General features: G+C 39.1%; 1 non-coding gene across 1 annotated transcript; it reads left to right on the forward strand.

Annotated features, from left to right (window-relative positions):
* Positions 1-7,154: 7,154 nt before the first annotated feature.
* Positions 7,155-7,261, forward strand: LOC143852155 (small nucleolar RNA R71). The gene has a single exon (XR_013236720.1). It is a non-coding gene; the product is annotated as a small nucleolar RNA R71 (small nucleolar RNA).
* Positions 7,262-8,722: the final 1,461 nt, after the last annotated feature.

Consider the following 8,722-nt stretch of genomic DNA (forward strand, 5'->3'; position numbering starts at 1 on the left):
CTCCAACTCCTTTTGATTTTGTGGGGTTTGTTTTATTGTTCATCTTATCCACCTTCAACCCCTTGTTTTACTCCATCCTTCTTTGATCTCTCTTGAAAATCTTGCAAAAATATCTCGAAACCCTCGAACCACTCGAAACCCAAACATGCCATCCAATATGTGGTTCGACGACGTTGAAGAAGAGAGTGGCTCTCGCTCTCGAAGGCCAACCGGATCAAGATCTGGATCATCCTCGGCGCATTTTGGCCTTCAGAATCGGCGAGCTCTAGCAATATTTGAGGAAATGGCTCCAAGAAAGGTAGTGTCTAGTGGATATGTGGATTTTGAGGCTCTTACTGCTTATCGCATTCGATCATGCTTTGATACCTTGGAGTGGTCTCCATTTCTTCAAATCAATGACCCCATTTACCCTACTCTGTGCAAAGTTTTCTATGCTCAATTAGATGCTTCAGTAGATAAATGGTAAGTGAAATCTGCTGTGAAATCTAAGTCAATTGAACTTACATTCGCCGCATTTTGTGAGATCTTAGGAATTCCTGCGACTGGCCCTAAGGTATATTTCTGGCGTACTAATGAGATTGAGGAGCATGGGGCCACACGCAAAGATGTGTATCGAATGATCTGTAAACATTACATTCCGGGCGGGACAGTTCAGGCTCATGATTTGATGCCCAAGGCAAGGGTCTTACATAATATCATTGTGAACACGATTCTGCCTAGAGGTGGTTTGAAGAATGAGGTGAGGCCCTTAGATGCTTTTGTGATATATTGCTTGATGACTGGTACTACTCTGAATCTGAGCTACACCATCTTTAGCCACTTAAAGGCTGGTCCTCTGAGGACTGGATCTTTACCCTATGGCATGGTTCTCACCAAAATCATGACTCACTTTGCTGTCTCAGTAGTAGGAGAGTTGAAAGAGCAAACGGCCAACAAAATTGACAAGACTACTATCAGAAAAATGAGAATGGACCCTGATAGAATGGAGAGAGTGGTGCAGGATCATCCTCATCATGATGACGAAGAAGAGGAAGAAGAAGAAGAAGACGAAGACGACGACGAAGGAGCTGGAGATGGGGAGGAAGAAAGTGATGAAGAAGGAGCAGTTGCAGCAGTTGGAAGTGAGCAGCTTGATGCTCCTCAGATGGATCCCCTGGACAGGCCTATTACTTATGGCGATCTCATGGCCTTTCAGCAACATGTTGATAAGCAATTTGACTACTTTGAGCGTCGTATGGGTTGGAGAGATTCACCACCACCTGCCGAGTAACTCTGCCTTGATCATGACTTCGAGTTCCTTTTGCATCTACTTACGCTTAGTTTGCTTTGACTATGTGTTTAGGCCTCGTTTGCTTTCTACGTGTTTATGATGTATTTGCTTTCTACATGTCACTAATATAGTTTGTGTGTTCATCTATTTTTGTATGGCCATGGGTGGAGCTTGAGTAGGATATTAATGTCTTGGTCTATGGATCTCACCCATGTGACTTTTGTTATGATTGTGTTCTTTTGCTCTATGGTTCATGTACTCCAAAGGTTAAATGAAATGAATGAATCATTTGGTTGTTTAATTTTCTCTATCTTCTATCCTTCAATGATAACTGGATTGTGACTTCTATTCAAAAAAAGAAATTTTGTGACTTGATGGATTCCGATGGATTTTGAAGCTTACTTTGTATGGATGTTGCTTGGTTTGTTATGGATTCTCATGCACGTTGGTTTATTTGTATATCTTTATCTACCTATCTATTATCACCCTTGCTTGGTAAATGACTTCATGGTCAAGATGGTAACCCTAAATTTTAAAAGCCAATCAATTGGTGCCATTAGCCCTTTTAGATCCTAAGAGGGAGGTTGTACCTTCACTCTTAATTAATCCACCTAACTCATTCGGCAACTTGCCGGCATCTAACCCATGAATATGTCATATATATATATATATATATATATATATATATATATATTGAGGATTTTTCTTTTTGGTGATGCCAAAAGGGGGAGAAAAACAGTAACATGCTACCCAATTTATGTGCTACATCATTATTGATAGCATAATTTGAGGGGGAGCTTATATTCATATGATTCAGTGGGAGTTTGTGCTCGTACTTGCTTACAAATGTTATTTCATATACCTTAATGGTTATTTCACATACCTTAATGCTAATCTTAAGATTGCAATCATATAACTTTGTTATGGAAAGTAAAATGAATCTATAATTGAGGGGGAGCATATTATGCTTTTATCATTCCATTTAGGGAAGCCCCTTGCCCCGATCAATATGAGTTTGTCATCATAAAAAGGGGGAGAATGTTAGCCCAAGGGTTCCCATGTGTAGCCCTACTGATTGTTTTGATGACAACAAACCCACATTGATCGAAGTAGGTTGGTACTAATGATTTTACCATGATAAGCTTACACAGGAAATTTAGAGTACCAAGATCGACAACAAGGTAGAACATGGCGATGACAGGCAAAGAGAAGATTCATCAACCAAGAAGGACAAAGACAAATCAAGTTGAACCTTAGAGAAGAGCAATCAAGATCAAGATGGAGTCATTAAGAGCTAAGTCAAATCGAAGACCAAAGAACAAGCATGTACAAGGAAGGACAAGCATGATCATTCAACCACTGGACTCAAAAGGATTATTCAAGAGTAGGTTGAATGGAGATCATCTTCAAAACAAGTTTACAAGTGTTTTTCAAAGAGTTTTCAAAATGTTTGTAAAGCAAAATCCAAGTATACTTTGAAAACCATAACTAAGACCATATGCTTTTCTATCACAAATGGACCCAAACGTTTTCCGTTTGAGCCAAATTTTTGTCCACACCTTTCTCTCATATCTACTTTAATATGTACAAAAAATTGAAAGAAAACTCAGTCATTTGCTAGCCAAACTTGCAAACCAAACCTTGCGGTAGAAGTCTGGTCTGATCATCTGGTTGATCGAAAAGGGACCCAAACGTTTTCAAAATGAGCTAAATTCTGATCCATAATCTTCCCTAATATCAATACATATGTGTACAAAAAATCAGAGAAAAACTCATTCATTTGATAAACTTGCAAACCAGACCTTGCGGCAGAGGTCTGCCCGATCATCTGGTTGATCCCTGGAGGCAACTAGACGTCTGGGCAGACGTCTGGCGTCGGGAAAATATGACCGTTGGGAGTTACGGCTGGTTCTTTTCTTTATTTTTCAAAACCCAAAAATGCCCAATATGTCCTCCAACGGTTATATCTTCTAAGGGGCTCTATATATGAGTTTATTTTCATCATTTTAACACTTTTGCAAATTTGAGAAAAGAACCCTAAGTGTGATTTAAGTTTTTCAAGCAATCTTTACAAAAGCTCTTCTTCTTTACCCTAAATCTTGCAATCTACCTTGAAGAATATTTTCTTTAGCCTACTGGCAATCTATTTGAAGAAGCACCACTCAAGCTCACTTGCCTTCATCATTTTTAAAGATCTCCCAAGCTTTCTTGCAATCCCATCATTGGAGAAGTTCTCATCAAGCTCATTTGCAAATCATTTGGAGAATATTTCTTGTATAGAAGTGGTGTATTAGCTTTAAGAGAAGGTATTCATACATTGTAATTTGAAAATCATTGTAAAGGTGGAAAGGGCACCAATATTTTAACCCCTTGGAATTGGCGAGTGCTTGGAGACGCAGAGCCATCTTCGTGGGCAAGTGTTTAAGATGCAGAGCCTTCTTTGCTGTATTAAGAATCATACTTTTAGTGGATTCCCTTAAGGACACAAACTTGAGAAGAGTGGAGTAGGTCTTGGAGTTATAAGACCGAACCACTATAAATCTTAGTGTGGTGTCTCTTCTGTTACTCTTCCCGTTTTCTTATTTTCTTTGTGATTGTTCTTTCCTCTTTTTTTATTTTTGCTAACCTCTATTAACTAAAAATTAATTAACAACTGTTAGTAATCTTTTAAAAAGAATTGTAAAAGAGTAAATTTTTTAATACCCAACCAATTCACCCCCCTCTTGGTTGCCCAACTAGGATTTCACACATAATTTCAAATGGTTCGGTCCAATTGGGTGCTTGAATAATAGGAGCTGTAGTGAGTTCCTTTTTCAAGCGCTTAAATGAATCGAGACACTCTTTGGAGAACTCGAATTTTTGATCTTTTCCTAACAAAAGAGTATGGGGCCTAGCAATATTTGAAAAATCTTCTATAAATCTCCTATAAAAGCCCGCATGGCCCAAAAATGATCGGATATCCTTCATACTTTTGGACGGTGGGAGATGAACACTGAGATCCACCTTGGCTTTATCAATCTTAATACCCTCTTTTGAAATCACAGAGCCTAGAACTATGCCCTCTTTTACCATAAATGACACTTTTCCCAATTAATGACAAGGTTCTTTTTCCTACTCCTTTGTAGGACCAATTTCAAGTGATGTAAACACTCAGCATAGGTGGAGCCATGAATTGAAAAATCATCCATAAAAGCTTCTAAGAAAGTCTCCACCATATCCGAAAAAATACTCATCATGCATCTTTGGAAAGTTGCGGGTGCATTGCATAGCCCAAAAGGCATGCGTCTATAAGCAAACGTTCCAAAGGGGCATGTGAATGTCGTTTTCTCTTGATCCTCAGGAGCTAAGAGAATTTGGTTGTAACCGGAATAGCCATCTAGAAAACAATAGTACTCATGACCCTCTAACCTTTCTAACATTTGAGCAATAAAAGGCAAGGAAAGTGATCCTTCCAAGTGGCGGCATTAATCTTTCGGTAGTCAATACAAACCCGCCACCCCGTTTGAATACGAGTAGGAATCATTTCATTGGTGGCGGATTGTATAACGGTGACTCCCGACTTCTTAGATACTACTTGAACGGGACTCACCCATTGGCTATCCGATATGGGATATATGATCTCATTATCAAGGCATTTTAAGATCTCTTTTTGGATGGCTTCCTTCATCACAGGATTAGCCCTTCTTTGAGGTTCCCTTGACGGTTTGGAACCCTCAATGAGGTTGAAGTCGTGTTGCACATTCGAAGGGCTAATTCCTTTGATCTCGGCCATTGTCCAACTTATGGCTTCCTTATTATCATTTAGCAGTTTAATGAGTTCCTCCTCTTGAGGGGAGGTTAGGTCCGCATCAATTATTACAGGCAAAGTACATTCGTCACCCAAAAAACATAACGTAAAGTAGAAGGCAAAGACTTCAACTCCAACTGTGGGGCTTCTTCAATTGACGGCTTTGTATGCGATGTTGCTAATGGTCCCACGGGCTCCACGTTTGGGATGGCATAAGCTTTGAAAAAGAAATCATCTCTTTCATCTCCAAGTTCGTCCAAGCATTCTTGGAAACCTGCATCAAAATCGATTTTAAAATTAGTAATAATATCTTCAGGAAATGAATGTAACATATTCATTTCTTCATGAAAATTGGGCTGCTTACCTAATCGAAAAATATTGAAATCTACTAAGGTATTTTCAAATGACAATTTCATTAGTCAATTTCTACAATTAATGAGAGCATTGCTAGTAGCAAGGAACGGCCAACCAAGAATGATAGGGATTTGGTCCTTATTATTAGCAACTGGCTCCGTATCAAGCACAACAACATCCACAGGGAATAAGAAATCTCCTACTTTGACTAAGACATCCTCAACCATGCCCTTGGGTGTCTTCACTGACCTATCCGGCAATTGGAGTGTGACGGTGGTAGGTTTGAGGTCTTCTAGTCCTAACTGCTTGAAAACAGAAAAAGACAAAAGATTTACATTGGCTCCCAAATCTAACAAGCCATGGTCAATTTGAGTGTTTCCAATAGTACATGATATGGTGGGACATCCCGGGTCCTTGTACTTTGCTACCATTTGATGAGACAATATAGAACTAACGTTTGCGGCCAAGAAAGCTTTCTTGGGCACATTCGTTGTTCTCTTTTGAGTACATAAATCTTTCAACACCTTAGCATAAGTAGGGACTTGGAAAATCGCATCAAGCAATGGTATGTTCACATGTACTTATTTAAAAACATTCAAAATTTTATCAATTTGATATAACTTTTTATTATTAGCAAGTCTCCTTGGGAAAGGAGCCTTAGGAATGTAATCCTTTTCAGGAGGAGAAGTTACCTCTTTTGTAATTACCTGTTTGGGCTCTTCTTCTGAGCCAGTGGAGGGAGGGTCTTTACTTACCATGTTTGGAGGATCTTGAGCATTTTTGGAAGGTTCAGATCTGTCCTCCTCCTTGTGATATTCTTTTCCACTCATCAAAGCATAAACCGCATTTGCATTGGTTTGAAGGATCCTGCTGCGGCAAGTTGGGTTGAATGGCATTCAACTTATTAGCATGTGGTTGTTGATTCCCATTTATAACCACATTCCTTAGGTTAGGAATGGGCTAACTTGGAATCTTTCCTTTTTTCCTTTCACTTAGGGCTGTAGCGAGTTGAGAAATTTGTTTCTCCAAATTGTGTTGACCTGTCATCAAGGTACTCATGAGAAGCTCCATGTTCTTCTCTAAGGAAGCGATGCGGGCTGACTCCCCTTGTTTTTGAAAACTCGGTGGGGCTGATTTGAAACACTATTTAGAATAGGGTTTTGGAAGTTAAGAGGGGGAGGGGGTGGCGGAACATAAGTGGGAAGCAAGGTGGGCCTAGGTTGGCCAAATTGGCCCTAGCCTTGGAAATTGGATGGCCCACCTTGACTCAAAGAAAAGTTGGGATGATTTCTCCATCCCGAATTATAAGTGCTACAATAAGGCTTATTAGCATAAAGAGCACTCACATTCTCCGTAGAACTACCAAACTTCGCAAGAGTTGGACACTCTTCCATGACGTGGTCCGTGGCTTGGCACCAACTACACATGGGAACACTATGTGCAATTTGATGGACCTGTGAAGGTCCTTTGACAACTATCGCCTCTAGCCTTTTGATTAAGCTATCAAGTTGGGCCTCCTTAGCCACGGCACCCTCTATAAGAAATCCCTTACTTGCGGTGGCTCTCTCACCTTCTTGAGTGGATTCCCACTCATGTGTTTTCTCTGCTAAATCAAGCAAGAAATTCCATGCAAGATTCTCATCTGTGAAAGATGTGCACCCGGCACGGCACATGGACTCAAGTAATTGCTTTATTTGGTAATCAATGCCCTCATATATTATTTGGCACAAGTGCCACAAATCTAAACCATGGTGAGGACACTCTTGGAGTAGATCCTTGAATCCCTCCATAAGCTTAGAAAACGACTCTAATGACTTTTGTTTAAATTGCAAAATATCGTTCCTAAGCTTGTTAGTCTTATGTAAAGGAAAAAATTTCTTTAGGAAAATGACTGTGAACTCCTCCCAAGTGGAGATGGAGTTCGTTGGTAAGCCATAGAGCCACTTTTTGGCTCCATTTTTAGTGAAAAAGTAATAAAGCGCAACTTTACCGCATCATCAGAAAGTTGTTGCAGTTTAATCAAAGCACATACCTCCTCAAACTCTCTCAAAAATAAATAGGCATCCTCAGAAGGGAGGCCATGAAAATGGGGAAGCATAGAAATAAATTGCGATTTTAGATCAAAATTATTGCCCTGCGCAACTGGCAATCTAATGCAAGAGGGTTGCGCAGTTGGATAGAAGCGATCGCGTAAGGTTCTCGGCGGCTCTTGTTCTTCCGCCACGACTACTGGATTTGGTTGAACGTCGTCCTCCATCTCTAATCGGATTGCTCTCTCCAAACGGTTGGCCGAGTTTCGCACCCAACCTACACTCATAAACACAAAAAGAACCAAGTTAGAGAGAGGAATAGGCAAGAAACCAAAAATAATACTAAAAATAGCTACTAAACTAAAACACTCAGAATAATTAAGACTCTAATTGCGACTCTCTTCCCCGGCAACGGCGCCAAAAACTTGTTTGTGATATTAAATAACCGCAAGGGCACGGATCGTCTAAATACGGGTTGAACTCAGGGAAGAGAATTGTAATTTCTACCCCTATATTATTCGGGAAATAAACTTATAATATATTTTTGCCTGGCATATACTCAGGATTTCCGTGGACAAAAACCTCGGAGCCAACAATATATTGTAAATTTATTAACTAAATAGATATTTGGGTCGAAAACAATGTAAAAAGGATTACCACTTTAACTCTTATATTTAGGCAAAGTGTGCCAAAATTCTAATGATCTCTATTAACTACTTATCTAATCTAATTACAAAACTAATTTTCTAAGGGCTTAAGTAAATTGAAAAATTGCAAAAGTAACTTGGAATAGTGTAAAAACCTTAATTCAATATAAAAGAGTACCTAGGGTTAGAATCCACCATGGGTTTTTTATTAGATTATTAATCAAACCAATTTTTGTATTGGATAGTGTATTTGATAAATCCAGTCAATGGGGAATAAGATCTATTGATGTCATTGCCCATGAGTGTTTGATCAAAGATACTACTCAATTTAGAGATATTATATAAGATATTATATTTGTTTATCGGCAATTACTCATACGAAATGGGAAAGCCAGTGGCATGAGCGATTGGGATCCAACAAATACAAACCCTTATATATGTTGTTATATAAGCTACTAGTTTTAATTAATCATCTTTCTCCTTCCCCATGGCGTCATCTAAACCCTAAGTATAGTGGGTTTAGCTACTCATGGAGAAGGGGAAAGAAACAAAGTAAAAGAAAAAGAGAGAGAGAGCGATTGAGAGAAATTAGAAAAGGAAAAAAAGGAGAATAAAACTCTTCTTTAATAATAAT

Source organism: Tasmannia lanceolata, unplaced genomic scaffold (genome assembly GCF_043159265.1).
Source record: "Tasmannia lanceolata isolate RefF3 unplaced genomic scaffold, GAP_Taslan_0.1 ptg000018l, whole genome shotgun sequence".
NCBI lineage: Eukaryota > Viridiplantae > Streptophyta > Magnoliopsida > Canellales > Winteraceae > Tasmannia > Tasmannia lanceolata.